This window comes from Hippopotamus amphibius, chromosome 1 (assembly GCF_030028045.1).
Source record: "Hippopotamus amphibius kiboko isolate mHipAmp2 chromosome 1, mHipAmp2.hap2, whole genome shotgun sequence".
NCBI classification, from domain to species: Eukaryota; Metazoa; Chordata; class Mammalia; order Artiodactyla; family Hippopotamidae; genus Hippopotamus; species Hippopotamus amphibius.
The window spans coordinates 20,606,974-20,628,304 of record NC_080186.1 but is presented as its reverse complement, the minus strand read 5'-3'; the positions used below and the strand labels follow the sequence as shown (position 1 = coordinate 20,628,304).

Below are 21,331 nucleotides of genomic sequence, written 5' to 3'. Positions count from 1 at the left end.
GTGGTACAGTGGTTAAGACTCCGAGCTCCCAATGCAGGGGGCCTGGGTTCAGTCCCTGGTTGGGGAGCTAGATCCTGCATGCATGCCGCAGCTAAGAGTTCACATGCCACAACTAAGAAGCACACGTCACAACTAAGGAGTCGGCGAGCCACAACTGAGTAGCCAGCCTGCCACAACTAAGACCTGGTGCAACCAAATAAATACGTAAGTAAGTAAGTATTAAAAAAAAACAAAAAAAACAATGAGGCCAGTGGTTAGGACTCCACGCGTCCACTTCAGGGGGCATGGGTTTGATCCCTGGTCGGGGAACTAAGATCCCAAAAGCTGCATGGCATGGCCAAAAAAAAAAAATGAGCCCAAGAGCCAGGATGTCTACCTAAGGTTGTTGGTCAAGCCATACAGGTTTCTGGCCAGACGAACCAACTCCCTCAGTCAAGTTGCGCTGAAGAGGCTGTTCATGAGTTGCACCAACTGGTGGCCTCTATCCCTTTCCCAGATGATCTGGAAGATGAAGCTTCCTGGAGGGGAAGGCAAAACAGCTGTGGTTATAGGGACTAAAACTGATGAGGCGCGTGCTCAGGAGGTGCCCAAACTGAAAGTCTGGAATTCATCCCCAAGGCCTGGAGCAAGATCCTCACCTTTGACCAGTTGGCCCTGGACTTTCCCAAGGGCTGTGGCACTGGCCTACTCTCTGGTCCTGGTGAAGGCCCAGAGGTGTACAGGCATCTTGGCAAAGCCTCAGGAACACCAAACCCTACCAAACCCCTTCCAAGGGCTGGAAATTCAAGCATACCAGAGGCTGACAGGCCAGGTACCACTACAAAAACTAACCCTAGATCCTGCCTTGTTATTGAAAAGATTTTGGATGCTGAAAAAAAAAAAAAAAAAAAGAATGAGGCCAGAGATAGAGTAGTCAGAGAAGAAGAGGAAAAATGGGAGCATCCAGATAGGACCGTCCCAGCACTACTGGGGAATTAGCTAGTGGGCTCCTGCACTGACCTGGAGACAGGGATGGGGGTGGGGGCGGAGCAGAAGCTTGTTGCTGCTGGTTACAGAGGATGGGAGCTGGCAGTAGAGGCGGATACAGCAGCAGCAGGAGATGGGAATGGAATTGGAGGTAGAGGGGATAGAAGAGGAAGCAGTTGGTCATCAGCAGATACTTATGGACAGCTATGTGCCAGGCACTGTTCTGGGCACTGCAGACACAGCAAAGGAACACACAGAGAGGGTCTCTGCCCTCTAGAATAAGGGTGGGTAAACTATGACCGGCCCATGGGCCAAATCTGGCCTCTTTTTATGTGCCTGTGAGCTAAGAATGGCTTTTACATCTTTAAAAGATTAAAGAAATAAAAAGAATATTTCATAACGTGGGAAAATTATATGAAATTCAGATTTCAGTATCCATAAATAAAGTTTTATTGGAGCACAGCCACGCTCCGTTTACGTATAGTCTAGGGCTGCTTTCACACTACAACAGCAGAGTTGAGTAGTTGCAACAGCGACCATATGGCCGAGAAAGCCTAAAATGTTTACTAGTTGGCTCTTCAGGGAAAAAAAAAAATTTGTCAACCCCTGCTTTAGGAACTTACGTTCTCTTTGGAGAGATGGTTAAACAAGCAGGTAAGCTAATTTCAGAGTGCTTCTGAGGACAAGAGCCAGCTGGCATCAGCATTTCCTCGTACCCTGCTTCTGCCTCGGCCACCTTCCCCTGGAAGGGAAGTTCTCCATCCAGCTGGGATATAATACAGCAGCAGAGGAACTGGGGTCATTGTGATCAGCCCCCTGCTTCCGGACCAAGAGGATTAAGCCTTTTCCTGGAAGGAAAAAGTCACTGTCAGTGATTTCCAAAGTCCAGCACCCACTGGAGTCCCTTCCCCATCCCAGATCATTGATCTAGGAACAAGTTGTTTGTGATTTCAGAGGAACATCATCACCTTTGTCATCAGGGCCTGCCACCTGTGTACCTGCCACTTGTGTGCAGTGCCTCCTTCTTTACAAAAAGTCTTCTCCCACACTACCTCATGGAGCCCTTACGGGGTAAGGCATGGCTTGGGATTATTGTTCCCATTTCACAGATGAGGCAACTGAAACTCGGAGAAATGCCCTGACTTACCCAGGGTCACATAGCTTGAAATAGCTTGCAGAGCCAGAATTAGAAAGCAGCGCAATGTCAGCTTTAGAAGGACCTTTGGGACTGTCTCAGCCAGAGATAGGAAACTGATGGCCTGAGGCAGAGGTGAATCAGGTAAGGGTGGTGGCCAATCCTCCATGTGCAAGAAATAAGGCCTGCATTGTCTGTAGAGAAGCTGAAAACATTAATGAAACTGGGTGGGTCTGCTTTTATTATTACCATGCCCTTGCAATTCTAAACAATGTCATTGGTGATAAAATCCTTCTTCCTGAAGAGATCTTTCTTGGTCTAAGTTGGTCTAAGTTCTAAATAATTGCCATGATTAGCACATATATATATGCTTCAAATTAGTACATTTTACCACCTAACCTTTAATAATATATTCTACATGGAAGCTAATCTGAAGAATTCCCAGTTACACAAGTGGCCCCAACATATACCTTCAGTTTGAGAGTTCATAGCAGGTCAGCATCAATGGAGCTCACATGTCCCCATGTCCCTGCATTTAAACAGCACATTTGAAATCAACAGTGGTTATAAAACAGTAAAACTGTTACTGCAGTTCCGTCATTCTCTGTGCAAATCATTCTCTAATCTGCCAAGTTGCCTTTTTTAGAGGCATTTCTTCATTTCTGTGTATGTTCCTTTTTGTTAAAAAAACAAATACATTAATATAACCACAAATTATTAGTCCATTACTTTTTTTCCCCTTTGTAGTATAATTTTTTTTTTTTTTTGGCCACGCAGCTCAACAGGTGGGATCTTAGTTCCCTGACCAAGGATCAAACTTGCACTCCCTGCAGTGGAAGCACAGAGTCTTAACCATTGGACAGCTAGGAAAGTCCCCTTTGTATTGTAATTTGTATTTTATTAAAAAAATTTTATTGGTCCGAGTGTATATATGAAGTTCAACAAAAGCAAGCTTTCACTGTCTCTGTTGCTTTTCTGCCATTATTATTGTTTTATTTCATGACTATTATTGAAGATAATTCTTGTCATGTTGGGGTTAAAAAAAATGATGTGTTCTACACACACTACTATATATAGGATAGATAACCAACAAGGACCTACAATATAGCACAGAGAACGCTACTCAATATTCTGTGATAACCTATATGAGAAAAGAATCTAAAAAAGAATGAATATATGTATACGTATAACTGAATCACTTTGCTGTACACCTGAAACTAACACTGTAAATCAACTATACTTCAATAAAATTAAAAATTAAAAAAAAATTTAAGAAAATCTAAGTTAAAGAAGTTCAAGAAAAATAAAATTTGATAACTTGGGGAAAAAAAGACACATTCTAGGTGTCAAACACACTAGGTTCACCATTGGCCTAAAGACGGAATAGGACCCACAGACAATACCATTATCTTCTCAATCATAATCATCATTATTTTTTAATTGAGCACCTACTTGATGCCAGGCACTGTTCTAAGGTTTGACATGTATCATCCCATTTTTTCCCCCATTCAACAAATATTTATTAAGGTCCTACCATGTGTGAGGCACCATTGTAGGTACTGGGGATACGGCAGTGAACAAAGTCAAATGCTTTCTCTCTCCTACCCTTGAACCACTGGACATGGAGGTAGGATGGGTGGTCTCCTTGTATATCATCCTATTTTAAAAATAAAGCCAGCCCTGTTTGGGAAAAGCATCTTCGGAACTTCTGTGGAAATCCGGCGATTTTTAGAAGATGGCTGCTCTAGTCTACAGACCCTGGACTTCATGCAACATTTCCAGCCTGCAGCCAACACTGCTCACTTCAGACTGGCCCCCACGATGTGAACTGGCTCGGCCCATCCATCCTGTTCCTGTTCTGAATTAAGTGGTTTTTGTATACTGACAGACTCCCCCGGTTTGTCTCAAGTCTGAAGTCAAGGGGAGATTCTGTCAGCAACCAAGGACCTCTGTTCAGTCCTGAATGGTGGGTTTTTCCTTCAGTTCCAGGGCTTTCCCCTATACTTCCTAAGTGTAGTTATATACTAGATTGTCTAATTGTGGGATACACTGCAGTCTTGCACCCTTCAAGTTGTTTGCCCATTTCAAAAATTGGAACATATGGCTAGCATATACTTGAACTCTTGGTGAAATTTAAATGTTAATAAAATAGTATACTCAAAAAAAAAAAAATAATAAATAAAGCCAGGACCCCACAGACCCAGGATTAGGGTGAGGTGAGTAAGGCCAAGTCACACAAGTGCAAGGTCAGATCTTATCTACATTTAAAATGTTGATATTTTGGTCATCATGGATTTTTTTTTTTTTTGGCATTACTTTTAACTTTTGAAAACATTACATTAAAATTTCAATTATCTTGATTGTTGAGTTTTTTGGCACCCCCTTAAATTTTGCACCCAGGATGATTCCTCATTAACCTCACTCTATGAACCTCACCCTAGTCCTGTCCTTGCTCATGTGACCCTCACAACAATCACGTGAAGTAGATGCAATAATTACTCCCATTTTACAGATAAGGAAAGTGAGGCACAGAGAAGCTAAATGATTTGCTCAAGGACATACAGTTAATTAAGTGGTAAAGCTGGTATATGAACTTCTCTTATTTTAGAGTCCATGCTCTTTACCCTACTTTACATTTTGTATAGTCCATAAAGGTTGCTAAATATCTCAAATAGGGCTTCCTAGGTGGTGCAGTGGTTAAGAATCTGCCTGCCAATGCAGGGGACACAGGTTCAAGCCCTGGGCCAGGAAGATCCCACATGCCACGGAGCAACTGAGCCCGTGAGCCACAACTATTGAGCCTGCGCTTTAGAGCCCATGAGCCACAACTATTGAGTCCATATAATGCAACTACTGAAGCCCACGTGCCTAGAGCCCGTGCTCCACAATAAGAGAAGCCACAGCAATGAGGAGCCCGCGCACTGCAACAAAGAGTAGCCCCCACTCACCACAACTAAAAGAAAGCCCGTGCACAGCAAAAAAGACCCAATGCAGGCAATAAAATAAATAAATAAATTTAAATAAATAAATAAATAAATATCTCAAATAACTTGCCATCACTTTAATTTAACATTAAAATACAGTGTAGCGCATTCCGCTGCCTCTCAGGACCAGGGTCGGATTGGAGACCCTTTGGTCCTGGGACACGGGGTGCAGGCGGAAAGTCAGCAGCCCCCTCACCTGTCAATGCACATTGGTGGGGAAGCTGGTGCTAAACCATTCGTAGATGACCTGCTTTTGAGTTGAGGTTTCCTACATAACAGAGCAGCTCCCTTGCTGGGATCTATTGAAAGTCAACCCTGGACAGAAGGGTTTGTAAAAGGAAGGTATTAAAAAAAAAAAAAAAAAAAAAAAAAGGAAGAAGAAAATTTAAAATACAGCTTTCCAGCCTCTTTAAAAGTCAGGCCACCTGGGCTCACCTTCCAGTTTTGTGACCATCAGGAGGATGGAGTGGCAGCCTCTCTTAGATAAAGCAAGCTCATCAGATCACCACAGTCTCCACCATCCACTATTGCCTCAATGCCTCGCCCACTACATTCACTTGCTACCTGTCTGCTCTTGGGGGCATCTGGATTTGAACCCCTAATCTAGCCATTTCACAAAAGGAAGAACCCAAGCCCCACAGAGGAAGAAGTTTACCCAGTTCACACAGCACTTGGAGCTGGGCTCCAAGCCGGGCCTCACACAGCCTTTCGGTGACAAGAGACACTTGTGACTTTACATTTGATGGGAGCTCAGCAAGGGAGTTCCCAGACAGATCAAGCTAACTCCTAATTCCTGAGCACCGCCCAGTGGTTGTCTCCAAGGTGAGCATTTCCAAATTAACATCTTATGTGGCCTTTCCAACAACTCTGGCAGGTCAACCTTGACAACCTCTGTCTTACAAGTGAGAAACTATGGTTCGGGAGGTTAAGTGACTCTCCCAGGATCTCACTGCAAGCTTGTGGCAGGTCTGTCTAACTTCAGTTCACTAGCTCTTGACATAAGACCAGAGGAATCCACCTCCTGCTCCCTCCCAAAGACACCCTCTCTGACTCTTACTAGGAATTTCTTGGACTGAGGCTGGAGTCACCACTGCCTAAATTTACTCTCTTCCAGAAGGATGCTGACACAGGGCAGCCTGAGAGCCAAGCTGAAGTTGTCAAAAATACCGAATATATGCCAAGCATGTGCTAGATGCTTTTCACAAAGCTTATAGTATTCTTTGTGTTTATGTGCATCCTCTAAATTTTCCACAGTGACTATATTTTACTTCCTGTACAAGGAATTGCTTAATCTAGGCCTGGAAATTATTCTACTGAAGGTTTCACAAAGTTGGGGACCAATATCCCCAACTTGCAGTTAAGGAAACTGAAGCTCAGAAGGATGGCCCAAGGTCACAAAGGTAAGAAGTGGTGGAATCAGGATTCTGTCTGAGTCCAAGGCCTGTACTCTTTCTATTCTACTGTTCTGCCTGCCCCCCCCCCTTTTTTTTTCTCTAAACACCTTGTTCCACAAAGGAGTTCAGGCAATTTATAAAAATACATAAAAGGAATCAAGCATTTATCCTGTCTTTCTTGTACAAAATATTTCAGGAAAGTCAAATAATGAATGAGAAGTTTTTCTTTTTTTCATTTGTTTTATTTTATTTTATTATTATTTTTGTAATTTAATTTTATTTTTTAAAATAATTTTTATTGAAAGTTATTCTTTATGGAATAATTCCAGCTAGTGAATGCAAAAAAGAATGACAGAGGCATTTCCCTGGTGGTCCAATGGTTAAGCCTATGCACTTCCACTATAGGGGGCGCACATTTGACCCATGATCAGGAAACTAAGATTCCACATGTTGCGTGGCACAGCCAAGAAAAAAGAAAAAAAAAAAAAAGAATGACAGAATTAGAAAGTCACGTGGAATTCCCTGGCAGTCCAGGACTTGGTGCTTTCATTGCTGGGGCCTGGGCACCTAGTGAAATAACAGATCATCAGTGATGCTAAAACCAACAGATAAAAGGTTGATGGGGAATTCTGTAATGAAGAGAGAAGGCGAGAGCCCTGAAACCATGGATCAATCAATAAAAATATGCGCCACTAAACATGTGCCGCTAGATGTGAAACAATAATAAGTAGACAGCACCACTGCCAATAAGGTATTCTTGCCAGACATTAAACCTGAATCAAATCAAGCTCTAGATCTAACTTTCACTTCACTGGAAATACAAGAGACAGAAGAACAAGTTAAACTACACCATTAAGAAGCAATCAGTCAAATTTTCTGGGATGTGAGGACATTTACAGGACAAATGCTCTAGTTTCCTTTACAAATAAATGGCATGAAAAAAGAAAGGAAAGAAAAGTGAAACTGTTATAGATGAAAAGTTACTTATGAGACATATCAACCTAAAGGAAACGTGTGAGCCTTATTTGGGTCCCGATTGGAACAAACCAGCTATTAAAGAAATTTTAACATGAACTAGGTATTAAATTATTTTAGGGAATTTGTATGAACTTTGTTAAGTATGATAGTGGCATTGCAGTGATGTTTGAAAAAGCCCTGTGTTTTAAAGATATATGCTGAAATAATTCCAGTGAAATGATATTTTGTCTGGGATTTGCTTTATAATACTTCAGAGGGAGGGAAAAGTGGGGAGGTAGATGAAACAAGATTGGCAAAATTTGATACTTATTGAGGATGGGTTGTAGGCACATGACAATTTACTACATTCTCTCTACTTTTATGTGTTTCAAGTATTGCATAATAAAAAGGGTTTTTTTAAGGCTGAAAGTAAATAATTAAGAAAATTGGGACAAAGAGAAAATACAGATCCAGAAGTAGAGACGTTCTGAGCTTCTCAGCAGCCACAACAAAGAGGGAAACGAGAGTTGCGATGGCCAAATATTGAGAAAGACAGTCTCATGCCTGCAGTTTTCTGACTCTTACTCAGTCACATAAGAATGGGCCCTGGGCCTGCAACACTTCCTAACCAGGAGATGAAGAGCCCACAAAGCCTGTGCTGGATTTATCACCTTGTGTGGGAGTCTCTTTCCTTATTTCAGGTGTCATGAGTAGTCTTTTGTCTCTGCTTAAAGCATGTCGGTCATATGGTATCTAGCCCACCCCATGGCTATATCTGTCCTCCTCTTGGAGGGGAGAGGGTCCTTCCACTATGGCACAAGAAGGGTGAGCACAGGTGAAATGCCCTGCGTTGATTACTGCGAGAGATCCCCCAGCAATGAGGGACCAACACCCACTACTGAAGCTGATCCTGCTCTGTCTCTTCCCTATGTGAGTAAAGCACTGTTCCATCTGGTGCTAGACTGCATTGTGTCTTCCTTGACTACTCAAAGACCAAGAGGAAATGGGTAGAAGTGTTTAGAGTCTTCCTCTGGGAATTATAACCAGTGCAAGGGTACTCTGCTTGACACCAAGAGATTTCTAAAACCAACAAACCAACACAGTTTCTTGTAATCAAAGAGATTTCGGTGGTGGCAAAATTCCTACTCAACACGACCTATCAGTGGGGGGCCAGTTGTCTGTCCTGGTGTGGGCTATAATGAGGGGCTTGCAAAGAGCTAGGGCCAACAGGAGGAGGGGAAAGAGGTGGAGAGAGCTGGACCTGCGAGGATGAGGGAAATGGAGGAGGACACGGGAAAGGCAGGACACTCTAGGGGGAGGATACTGAGTGAGCAGGGGCAGAGAGGCTATTTCATTTTCATAAATGAAAAAATACACAAAATGCATGTGAACCTCCTTGCCCAAAAGAAATCGATCCAACTCCAAAAAGCACTGACAGGAAACAAAAGTCTTTACCAAAGGTCTCTGGAGGACACTGCAAAGGGATTACACAGCACAGCTCAGGGCAAGACATCCTTTCAGAATCCTCCTAAATCTCTCTTCCTTAAAGTTCCACACTATTACAATAGCTCCCCAGATCTCTCCCTTCTTCCTTTTTTTCCAAATTCCTGACCACCCAAACTGCCGGGTCACTTCCCTCCCTTCTCTCAGTAGCAGCTTTTCCTGAGTGGGACAGGGAGGAAATTCCTCCAGGTCTCTCCACTCTTTTGCTTAGATCTATTCCTCTCCCTTTGCCCTCCTTACAAAGGCTCTTAAGCCTGGGAAGGAGGAAAACCAGTGCATATTTACCTGTGAGTATATTTGTCCCATTGCATGAAAAAAAAAAAAAAGATTGGAAGGAAGGACACCTAAATGTTAACAGGAAGAAGCCAACAAAGCTTTGGAATCAGATAAAGTTGGGTCCAGGTCCTGGCTCTGCCATTTTCAAGCTATGTGACCTTGGGCAAGCCTCACTGGAGACATTACTCCAAACCTCAGACTGCTGTTCTGTGAATGACTTAGCAAGGTACATAGTAAGCATTCCATACAGTGTAGCCTTCAAAATAAAGGAGTTAGTTACCTGTGGCTGGTAGGAATACAGTCAACTTTATGTTGTCTTTATCCATATTTTTTGCCTTTATGAATATTTTATTTAAAAACTTCTACAATGAGCACATATTTGTAATTTAAAATAAAACAACATAAACATCATTATATGCATAAGCGTAAAACTAAATGTTTATCAGTAGAAGAGCAAATGAATTATGGGGTACCCATATTCTGAAATATTATGAACTCCTTAAAAATGGGGTATCTTGGGACTTCCCTGCTGGTCCAGTGGGTAAGACTCCATGCTCCCAATGCAGCGGGCCTGGTTCAAGCCCTCGTTGGGGAACTAGATCCCACATGCATGCCACAACGAAAATATCCTCCGTGTGGCAACTACGCGTCATGACCCAGCACAGCCAAAGTGAATAAATAAGTAAATAAAATAACAATGATTAAAAAAATAATAATAATTGCTCATTTAAAAATGGGTTATCTCTATAAATAATGACACGGAAAAATGTCCACAGTATACAGCAAGTTGCAAAACAGTATGTGGTGTGTATATATATAATGTGACAAATAAGAAAAACCGCAGCTATCTCAGCAGTGAAGATGAGAGTGCTTCATTTTTCAAATCCACATTTTTTACGGTTTAATTAAAAAAAATACATATATACGCATGAATTACCTTTACATAAAAGAAAAACACTGAAGGGGGAAGAAAAGCAGGCAGGGAGGGTTTCCCGTTGTGTTCTCCAGGCCCTCAGCAGAACAGGGCGCCAGAAAACCAAGCACTCCGAGATTCTGCACACCTGAGCCCTATCCCTGAGCCGGATGAACTCCTGCCAGCCACTAGGCTGGGCAGGAAGGGCTAACAGGGCACCCCATCTTCAGCCCTCGAAGGCTCCTCTCCTGCCCCACGTCCTCTCTTACAGACTGCAACAGAAAGGAGCCAGCTGAAATTACTCCCTTTCTCCCCGTGGGGACCCCTCTAATACCTCTGTTAAGGAGAGTAAGGTTTGCTGGAGCCCAGAAGAGGGCAGGGGGAAGAGAAGGCTGGGGCCTGAAGATATTTCTAGATATTTGTGGCCTGTGGCCCCCAAGACTTCCCCTCTCCTCCCCCAATCTTGTTGAACCTGAAGATAAGGGCGGACTCTGGGAGGGGCCGCAGGGCCCTGTCGGGTTCGCAGCTTGAGGAAGGAGGGAGCCGCTGAGCCCCCAAACACTTGGGGGCTGGGGGGGGGGGCTGGGGGGGGAAGGCTGATCAGTTCTTGGAATGGGGGGGAAATGGGTGCCCTACCAGCCATCTCTATAAAAATCACTTGGGGGCCCCTATCAGCCCTCTCTATAAAAGCCATCGCCTACAGATCAAGCCCCAAGATTGAGTCCCAGGATTTCCTGACTAGTTCCAAGAACCCAGCCCAGAAAGTGGGCGGGGCGCCTGCCTCCTCTTCCCCTCCCCCCTCAGGCCCTTCTCGCTTTGGGCCCCGAAATCCAGGCCCCACCCCGGGGCCAGGCCATTCAGCTCCCAGGTCTAGCTGGCCCAGCGCTGCCTCAAACCCCCGCCGCCGCCGCCGCCGCCCGCCCCCCGCCCCCCGCCCCCCGTTCGGCGCCTCCCCCCGCCCCATTTCCGCATAGTTCTTGCTCCCTGCACCCCGCGCGCGCCTCGCGCACCTCCTTGGCCTCGCGCACCCGAGCCCGCAGGCTCCGCCCCTCGGATGCCCCGCCCCAAGGCCCCGCCCCGCACGTGCCCTCGCTGGCAGCGTTTGCCTCTTGCGGCCTGTGACGCGACCCCTCCTCAGGTCCATCCCTGGTCATGCTTATCAGCGCTTGGGACCTGCGTCCGGAGAGTTGGGAAGGGGGTTCGCGGCGTTCAGAGAAGTTCGGAGAAGATGCAGGCCCGGAAGCGGAAGCAGAGGATGGAGAGGCCTGGAGGTCGGGGCGGTGAGGACCGCAGAGCTCGAGCCCACGCCCGCCTTCTTCCTTCCCGGCCGGCGCACTCGGGAGTGGGAAGGGATGCTCGGTCTGGGTCCGGCGGACTTGGAGCCTGAATCTGAGCAAGGGCAGGCCCGGTACCCGCCAGGTGTGCTGCGCGGACCTGGCGGTAGGGCGGGTGGCCCCGGGAGCAATGGTCGGAGGTGGAGGGCGAGTCTAGTGAGTTGGGAGTGCCCGGCCTAGGATCGGGAATCGAGGGTCCAGCCGGAGGTATTGAGGTGAGGTTGGGCCCAGCGGCTCTCTGGGCCTGAATGCCCTGACCTTTCAGGGCAAGCGTGGGGGCAGGAGGCCCAACCTTTGGGGCTCTGCCTTTGCAGCGCTTCCCAGGTGGGGCGCGGAGCTCGGCTCTACGCCGCCACCGTGTGGCCGCAGGGAGCAGCGCCTGCCTGGCCCGTCAGGGCTGGGGCCGCGGACCAGGTCCTGGAGACCTTGGAAGGACCGCCCTCGGGGAGGCTGACTTCCGAGACCCTGCTTCGCCTGAGCTGGGTTCCAGGAATGGGGTTGAAGCTGCCATGGCGGCGGCGGAGCGGTCGCCGGTCCTTCTTCCAGCCGCTGTGAATCCTGCTCAGGACAGCGTGGAACTCCGATGTGGACACCCAGTATCCACCAGCATCTTGCTGCTCACCGAATAAGGAGGTGTGAAGATGTGGATGAGGATGATCCCTCCCAAAGGCAGCAAGGCCTCCAACAACCATCTTTTCCTAAGCATCTACTATGTGAAAGGTGTACAAAGATGAATAATTTAAGTAGGGAAAGCCCTCTCATATTCGTGGCTCCTCATTTGCATGAAAATAACAAGTAACTTTTAAGGAGGGCCTCCTGTATGCCAGACATTTACTGAGTACTTTTATATGCGTGATGACATTAAATTCTCACCACAATCCTCTTAAGGGTAGGCACTATTGTTTCTGGCCAACAGATGAGGAAATTTAGGTTCAGAGAAGTTAAGTAACTTGCCCAAAGTCACACAGCTAGCAAAGGATCAAATTTGTAAGCCTTGGCTTGGCTTTTTTTTTTTCTTTTTCTTGCTGAGTCTGAGGCTTGTAGGATCTCAGTTCCCTGACCAGGGATTGAACCCATCCCTGGCAGTGAAACTCAGAATCCTAACCACTAGGCAACCAGGGAACTTCCTTGGCATTTTTGTTTTTTAATAGACTGTATGTTTTAGAGCAGGGGTCCCCAACTCCCGGACCGCGGACCGGTACCAGCCAGTACATTGTTAGGAACCCGGCTACACAGAAGGAGGTGAGCAGCCGGCAGGCAAGTGAAACTTCATCTGCGGCTCCCCAGTGCTCACATTACCGCCTGAACCATCCCCTCCCCCCTCCATCTGTGGAAAAATTGTCTTCCACGAAACTGGTCCCTAAAAAGGGCGGGGATCGCTGTTTTAGAGCCTTTTTAAGTTCACAGCAAAACGAGCAAAGATGCAGTGTTTCCATGTGCTTCCTGCCCTAACATAGCCTCCTCCCCCTATCAACATGTCACACCAGAGCGGTGCATTTGTTACAGTTAGTGAACCTACACTGATACATCGCTATCACCCGAAGTCCAAACTTCACATTTGATAAGCCTTAGTTTTTAACCACAATGCCAATCTCCTACCCTAATTGAAGGCCACTCTCCTGAGTGGGGAATCAACTGTTACTTTGAAGGGTGTGTAGAATTTCCGAAGCAGGGGGTGGAAAGGACATTTCAGGCAGGAGAGTTGTATAGAGAAAAGATGTGGAGGGATTTTCAGGGTACTTGGCAAGTTTGACTTGAGCAGGAGGCCCCAGATTTTAGTCAATTGAGTATCAACCTTATGAAGTTTGTCCCTAAGCAATAATAGCCATGAAATCATGGGTTTAGTATGCATGTTTTGTTTTTGAATACCAATTGAAATAAATATGTTAATCTTTGAAAAATATTTGGTTGTATGCCACTAAAATTATCCCTAGAGCTCGCAGTGATAGTCATGCCGCATTCTGGGAAACACTACCATAGGGAATTACTGGAGGTACCCTGGGGAGGTAGGATGAGGCCACTGTTTGTTGAGCAAGGGTCATCTGTGTCCCAAGTAAGCAGCTTGCTGCTGTTCATAGTTCTGTGAGCACCAGACCTACTGGCATATTTGATCTTATTTTTCCTAGCTGGCAACACTTTGGTGCCTCCCTGTTCTCTTCTAGATAGAAGAGTAAGTGCCTTAACATAACCTACATGGTCCTTGGCAATCTTGGAATAGGGTCACCATGGTCCCATTGGGCTGGTGAAGAGAGGGAGACAGGGAGGATCTCCTGGAGAAAGTGACATTTGAGCTGAAGTCTAACCAATTTATGGGAGAGAACTAGGTGATGGTAGAGAAGAGCTTTTTAGGTAGAAGGAGCAGCATGTGCAAAGTTCCTGAGACAGGAAGGAACCATGTGCATGTGAGCACCTGAAAGGGGCACTAGCGGAAGCATCCGGGAGAGGAGTTTGCAGGGGCCAGACCCTGCCTGTAGTCCCTGGAGGCATCACGAGCATTGTGAGCTTAATGCTGTGTCTTACGAAGAGCCATTTAGAAATTCAAGTGTGGTGACTTCAATTACGTGAATAACAAATATTTTTTAAACACCTACTTCAGGTAGAGCTCTGGGGATTTTAATAGAACAAGACTCTCATGGTCTCTGCCATCAGGAAGCTTAAATTCTTTTAAAAACAAAAGTTATACACATGCATGGTTTAAAGAAATAACAAGTATTGTAAGGTTTTCTATGAAAACAGAAGGCAGTCCACCACCGTTTTCCCCCATTTCCACTTGCGCAGAGGCATCTATTTTCAACTCTTTTAGCTGGCTATATTTTAGATTTATCTCCATCATCTCTAAGTAATCATCTTGTTTTGCCACTTACAGATGTTTCAAACACTAGCTCTTGATTTTCTGCTATGGAAGATGAAGTTTTAATTCTCTTTCCCCATCACCTGCCCTACCATACACATAATGCCCACCTCCCTAAATTGCTAACATAATTTTAGTTAGTTCAGCAGTCGTTGTTTACATTATATGCAAGCTATGATTACTTTTCCTTTCCTGTACAGCTCTGTTTTCCCCAGAGTCAGTAATTGTCCTGTTGTGTTGCTTGCTTAGTTTGTATGTATTCCACCCTTCACCAGTTACTTAAATCTCTTCTCAAGAGGTTCCTACAAACCAGGTGTCTCAGGTTGGTGTCTCTGGAAGCAGAGGTAGAGCTAGAGGTGTTTACTAGGGCTCCACACCTATGAAAGGAAGTGGGTGGAAGCAGGCAGAGGGAGAGGAACTGCACTGAGGCCTGAAAAGCCTCTGCCCACCTGGCAGGAAGCCCTGGAGCAAGTCTGGCCCATCATAAGAGTGTCCTGAGCCCCTTTGAAATGGCCAGGCCTTTATACCCTGCCTGGCTCAGTCCCCACTGTGGGCTGCCCCAGGAAGGATCTGATCTTTAGTGAGGTATTCTCTGCATCGGAGACTGACCCTGAAGGACCTGACAGTTGGAGGTGGTCTGCTGTCCAAACTCTCTACAGCTGGACTGTAGGCTCTTCCTTGAAGGGGGCTCTGGGAGGTGAACTCCATGACTACCACATCATGTATTCTGTCAATTCCATCTTCTTGAAGAAACTTTTCTTGGAGTCTTCCTTCTGCTCCAGTCTGAAGTGTTTGCCCTTTTTATCTGGTGAACAGCTATTATTTTGGGCAAGGAAAGATCCAGACTTTGTAGGGTTTAAAGTTTATACAATCTGGGGGCCCTTTAAAAAAAGGAATACAAAGTTAGGTATAATTTATTTGGATTGATAAATCAAATTCCTGGAGCTTGAGATCCCTTGGAGACGCAGGACCTTTTCTTCTGAGCTCTCATTGGGCAGTCTAGCAAGAGTGCTTTTTCTTTCTTTCTTTCTTTCTTTCTTTCTTTCTTTTTTTTTTTTTTTTGGTAATTTCATGGTATCCTTTTACAGGCTGACAAACAAATAGAAAACTGAATCTTACATCACACATCCCTTCAGCAACCCAGTATCAGATAGGACAGCTCCCATTTCTCTTCTTCCATCCAAGTTTGTTAATCCTCGGCTTGACCAGCCTCTTGGCACGTGCCATCGGAAGTCGTCTTGTTGGCACAGACACCTCTGGGGTTTCCAGGACACTTCTGGCAGGGTTGTCCAAACTGAAACCTGGGAGGGATGTTTTCATGCAGGTACCAAACAAATTCACTTCAAATTCACCCCTGTACCCCTCTGTTCTAGAAGAGTTCAAAGTGCTTTCTGATTGGCTTCTCCTATCCTCCTAGAGAACCCTCTACAACTTCCAGCACTCCCAGGAGCCCTGGGAAAGTGCAGGAAGCAGAAGCTTAGGCTTCTAAGGGAGCCTGCCTCTGATCCTGGGGTCTTCTCGAGCATCTTTCACCTCATTCCTGTATTGGATTTCCCTGGGACTGCTTCTTTCCTTACTCTCTCCTTTTGGTGGAGCACCTATTCCAACAGTTTCTTGGGAAAGAGGGTGTATGAGGTGACATTTTTGAGACCTTGCAAGTCTGCAAATACCTTCATTCTACCTTCACCCTTAATAAGGTGGCTCGATATAGGATGTTTGGAAACTCTTAGAACGGTGCCTGGCACATAGTAAGTTTTATAGGAGTTCTGTCATCATTATTATAAAAAAAACTTTAATTGGAGGGACTTCTTTGGTGGTCCAGTGAATAAGACTCTGCACTCCCAATGCAGGGGGCCCAAGTTCGATCCCTGGTTGGGGAACTAGATCCTGCATGCATGCCACAACTAAGGATCCCGCATGCCACAATGATGATCCCTTGCGCCACAACTAAGACCCAGTGCAGCCAAAATAAATAAATAAATACATATTAAAAAAAACAAAAACACCTCTCATTGGAGATTGTTTTCTTTTAGTGTTGCTATTGAGAAGTCCAAAGCCTCCTCATTCCTGGTGCTTTGTGTGGAGTCTCTTTTTACTTTTTTTTTTGGCTGTATTGGGTCTTTGTTGCTGCGCGTGGGCTTTCTCTAGTTGTGGCAAATGGGGGCTACTCTTCAGTGTGGTGGCTTCTCTTGTTGCATAGCATGGGCTCTAGGTGCGAGGGCTTCAGTAGTTGTAGCATGCAAGCTCAGTAGTTGTGGCACGTGGGCTTAGTTGCTCTGCAGCATGTAGGATCTTCCCAGACCAGGGATCGAACCCATGTCCCCTGCATTGGCAGGCAGACTCCCAACCACTGTGCCACCAGGGAAGTCCCTGGAGTCCCTTTTCTACTTTAGAAGCTGCAGGGTCTTCTCTTTGTGTCCCCCTCCACACTTCTCCCACCACCACCATTCTGACACCTAGTGATGGTTCCTTTGGGGGCAGATCTGTCTCCATTCATGGCACTGAGCACTTGGAGACACCTTTCAACATGGGACCATACGTCCTTCAGTTCTGGGAGTTTTCTTCCATTTTTAATTGATGACTCCTCCTCTTTGTTTGTTCTGCTTTCTCTTTATGTAATATCTATTATTCAGATGTTGAGTGTCCCAGACCAGTACTCTCTTTCTGGAAGTGTCCCAGACCAGTACTTTACTTTCTGGAAGATTTCCTCAAATTTATCTTCCAACCCTTCCATTGAATTTTTAATTGCAAGGGCTTTTTGTTGTTGATGTTTGCTTTTCTGTTTGTTTGTTTTTCTTTCTTTCTTTTTTTCTTCATTTGGCTACACCATGTCTTAATTGCGACACGCCTGATCTTCATTGCTGCGTGTAGGATCTTCCTTGCGGCGTACAGGATCTTTAGTTGTGGCATGCAGGCTCTTAGTTGTGGCATGTGAGATCTAGTTCCCCAACCAGGGATGGAACCTGGGCCCCCTGCATTGGGAGCACAGAGTCTTAACCCTTGGACCACCAGGGAAGTCCCTTGTTAGTTTCTTTTTCGTTTCTTTTTAAAATAACATCCTGTTCTTGCATCCTGGATGTACTATGTTTTCTTATCTCTCTGAAGATGTGACCATTGGTCATTCCTCTTGGCCTGGTCAGATTAGCTTTGAGAGAACTTTTTCTGATCCTCTTGCCCAGAGAGCAAAGCCATGGCTGCCAGCTTTCTGGGAGGCAAGTTGGGAAACAGGCTGAGGGGAGTCTCAGCCATCACAGTGTATATGGTCACTTTGTTGCAGAAATCGGTCCATTGAGAAACCAAGCACCACACTCAGAGGGTTGGAGAACTCAAGTTTATTAAGCTGGCGGCACCAGATGAGCTAAGGCTCCAAAGTTCTGGGCCCGGAACTCAGGGTGAGCTTTACTTTTATAGTGCAGGTGTTTACAGAGCATGGAAGTTTCCAAACAGAAACTTACAAGAGCAGGTGCAGAACGTTCCATTTTTTAGCAAAACATCTTAAAGTTACATTGAATTGTTAGGTCATCCTGTTTTTCTGTTTCTCTTGGTGCAGCAAGCATATTTCACAAAAGCAAAACAAGCATGGAGTTGTTTTTAGCTGAGTGTAAGTGTCTAACTTTCTAACTTTCCTCTTCAGCTTCATGGCCTGATTTGGGAAGGACACCCCCACTGTGCCTGCAGCCTCCCGTCCCAATGATCCTGTTTAATTCTCTCTAGAGACTAAAGCTCCTGTTTCCTGCCAGGATTGGGGAGGGCATGTAGGGACCTAAAAATTCTGATCCCAAAACAGCTTCCAACCTCTTCTCCTCATTTCATACTCCCACCCCCATTTAAATAGGTACCCAAGCCTTTTGGGGGAGTCTGTGATCTAAACTGGGTTGGCTCTCCTTCCCCACATCCAGGTTAGGCAGTAGTTTCCTTGGGTTTGCTGTGTAGTTACCACCTGACCATCTGTTTTCCAGCTTCCAAATGCCATGTTCTGATCTCCTCCCTCGTTCTCCGTGTCTTAGTGGGTTTGTGCTTTAAACAAAAATCTCTTTCTGTAGTTTTAGTGGAGTTTGAGGAGGGACTGAAATTAGATGCGTATGTTCAATTTGCCATAATTTTCAGAGCTTCCATTTTTATCTAAACCAGTAAACAGATTAATAATTACAGACTGTGAGAGATACAGAGGAAACAAACATGAGGCCAAGACAAGAACAACGGCAGGATGACTCAGACTTAAGCCATGCAGAGTTGTATCTTTAAAATATGTACCTTGCTTCAGTGTAGAGAAGACACGTGAGGAACATTCGCGGAGTTGGAGACAGTGAGGAAGCCACTAGAAATCAAAGTGAATGCTGGGCTGGACTGGAAAGGGGATGGCTGTACAACTGGAAGGAGCCATTTAGGACACAGTAACCTCCAAGAGGGCAGGCACCATGTCCACTGTGTTGCCTGCTGTGTGTAAACCCAGATATGCGTACCCAGTATATGTGCCCAGTTGTCTGCTTACCAGAGACATTTGATAAATGTTTGTGACTGGACATGTGGGAGTGGAGAGGGGAGAGAAGATGAGAATGACCTTTAGATTTCTCCTTCTAGTGGAGATCTTGGAGGCCAACTAAGGGCCGTGGACCGTGTGGCCAAAGGGAGCCACAGAAGGTCTGGGAGTAGGGGAATGACCAGCAGGTGAGAACAGGTCTTTATCTGCACTCAGGACCTGCGTCACATGGCCCCTCACCCTCCAGCCTGTCTCCCATCCATCACACTCCACTCTTGGCCCCTCCAGCAGTTTCCTCTTCCCGACATGTCCTCTGCCAGCCTTAGCCCCTCACCTGGCCCCTCCACACTCCTGTACTGGCATCAGGAGATCACAGTATGATTCTTTTTTCTTAAATTTATTTTTATTTTTTATTTATTGGCCGCACTGGGTCTTCGGTGCTGCGCACAGGCTTTGTGTAGTTGCAGAGAGCTTGGGGCTACTCTTCATTGCAGTGCCCAGGCTTCTCATTGCGGTGGCCTCTCCTGTTGTGGAGCACAGGCTTTAGGCATTGGCTTCAGTAGCAGCTGTGCGTGGGCTCAGTAGTTGTGGCTCAAGGGCCCTGGAGCGCAGGCTCAGTAGTTGTGGTGCACGGCCCCAGTTGCTCCACGGCATGTGGGATCTTCCCGGACCAGGGATCAAACCCATGTCCCCTGCATTGGCAGGCGGACTCCCAACCACTGTGCCACCAGGGAAGCCCCCTCCCCCTCTTTTTTGTATTAATCATGCTTTTTTATTCTATTTTTAAAAATAATTTTTATTGGAGTATAGTTGATTTCCAATATTTTGTTAGTTTCAGGTGTACAGCAAAGTGAGTCAGTTATACATAAACATATATCCACTCTTTTTTAGATTCTTCTCCCATATGGGGCATTACAGAGTTTTGAGTAGAGTTCCCTGTGCTGTACAGTAGGTCCTTGTTAGTTATCTATTCTGCATCTAGTAGTGTGTATATATCAGTTCCAATCTTTCAACTTATCCCTCCCCTCCACAGTCTGATTCTTAAACCATATTCCTTTTCTGCCCAACTCTTGCATCAGTTTGCAATTGTGTGGCCACTGGGGGGCTTCTGGGTTTAACAGCAGATTCCCCCATAGAATGTGAGTTTCGTGAGGGATGGAACCAACCTGTTTTATTGGACATTGTATCCCTAGCACCTGGGACCAAGCCTAAACTGCAGAAGGGGGTGAGATAAATTTTTTTTAATGATTTATTTACTTTTATTGAGATGTAATCAGCATATAACTTTGTATTAGTTTTATTTGATTCAATATTTATATACATTGGGAAATCATTGCAACAATAAGTTTAGTTAACATCCATCAGCACACACAGTTACAAATTTTTTCTTCCTTGGGATGAGGACTTTTACCATCTAATCTCTTGGCAACTTTCAAATATGCAATACAGTATCGTCATATATAGTCATTTTCTGAAAGTAAGTGTCATCTTGCAGAGATGGTGGGATGGAGAAGAGGTTGAAGGAGAGACCAGGGAGGAGGTATGGCAGCAACTTGGGAGGGAGAGGGCACAGCCGGAGCACAGGTCAGGGCAGAAGTCCTGAGAGGAAGTGACAGGTCTCAGTGCTTACTGGCCTCCAGTTGAATGAAACCAGCCCTGAGCCTTTGTTTGGTGCTGGGCCTGGGGCTGCCCCTGAGCTCTGCAGGCTCAGGTGCATGTGAATGTCTGTAACTCCAGGCTTGGTGAGATAAGCTATACTGGTGAGGACATCAGGGAATGCTTCCTGGAGGAGGATGCCCTGGAGATTGAAAGCTGAGGAAGACATGGCCCAGAGGAGGGCAATGTTTCAAAGGTCTCTAAGGTTCTGAGCCTGGGTGAATGGCTGGAGAGTGAGGCCATAGCCAGAGGCAGGGCACTTGGGCTTTAGATACATTGATCACTGTCTAGGATCTTGGAGGATGGACAGGGACCTGTGAGGGGTCCCAAGGCGAGGGGTGGAGTATAGCATGCATCTCAGGCTCACTCTTCCCTCTGCAGGGCCCTCACCCAGCCCTGTCGCCCCACCACTGTACACCCCAGCCTGGGTTCCTGGCCACTGAGACCAGGCTGTCCTGGCCCCACTCCTCACCTCACTCCCTGCCTTTGTGCACCCTCTCCCCTGCCAAGCCCGCCCTCCTCTTCCACTCAGGAATAGCTTTCCCTCCCTTCAGCTCCCCCAGGAAGTCCTCTATGATTTTTTTGTGCTAGGTACTTTTACAGACTTCTCCCTTACCCCCTTGTATTTGGTTGTGTACCCCACATTTTATTGTTTTTTTTTTTTTTTTTTTTTTTGGCACACGGGCTTAGTTGCTCCGCGGCATGTGGGATCTTCCTGGAGCTGGGATCGAACCCATGACCTCTGTATTGGCAGGCGGATTCTTAACCACTGCGCCACCTAGGAAGCCCCACCCCACATTTTAAAGACAGGAAAACTGAGACTCACAGAGGCAAAGTGCCTACAATCATGATTGGGGAATTAAATTTGGGTCTGCCAATTCA

The 21,331-nt window shown here is 45.9% G+C and overlaps 1 pseudogene; it reads left to right on the top strand.

The window, feature by feature from the left end:
- The first annotated feature begins 349 nt into the window (after positions 1-349).
- Positions 350-830, top strand: LOC130837633 (60S ribosomal protein L18-like; annotated as a pseudogene).
- Positions 831-21,331: the final 20,501 nt, after the last annotated feature.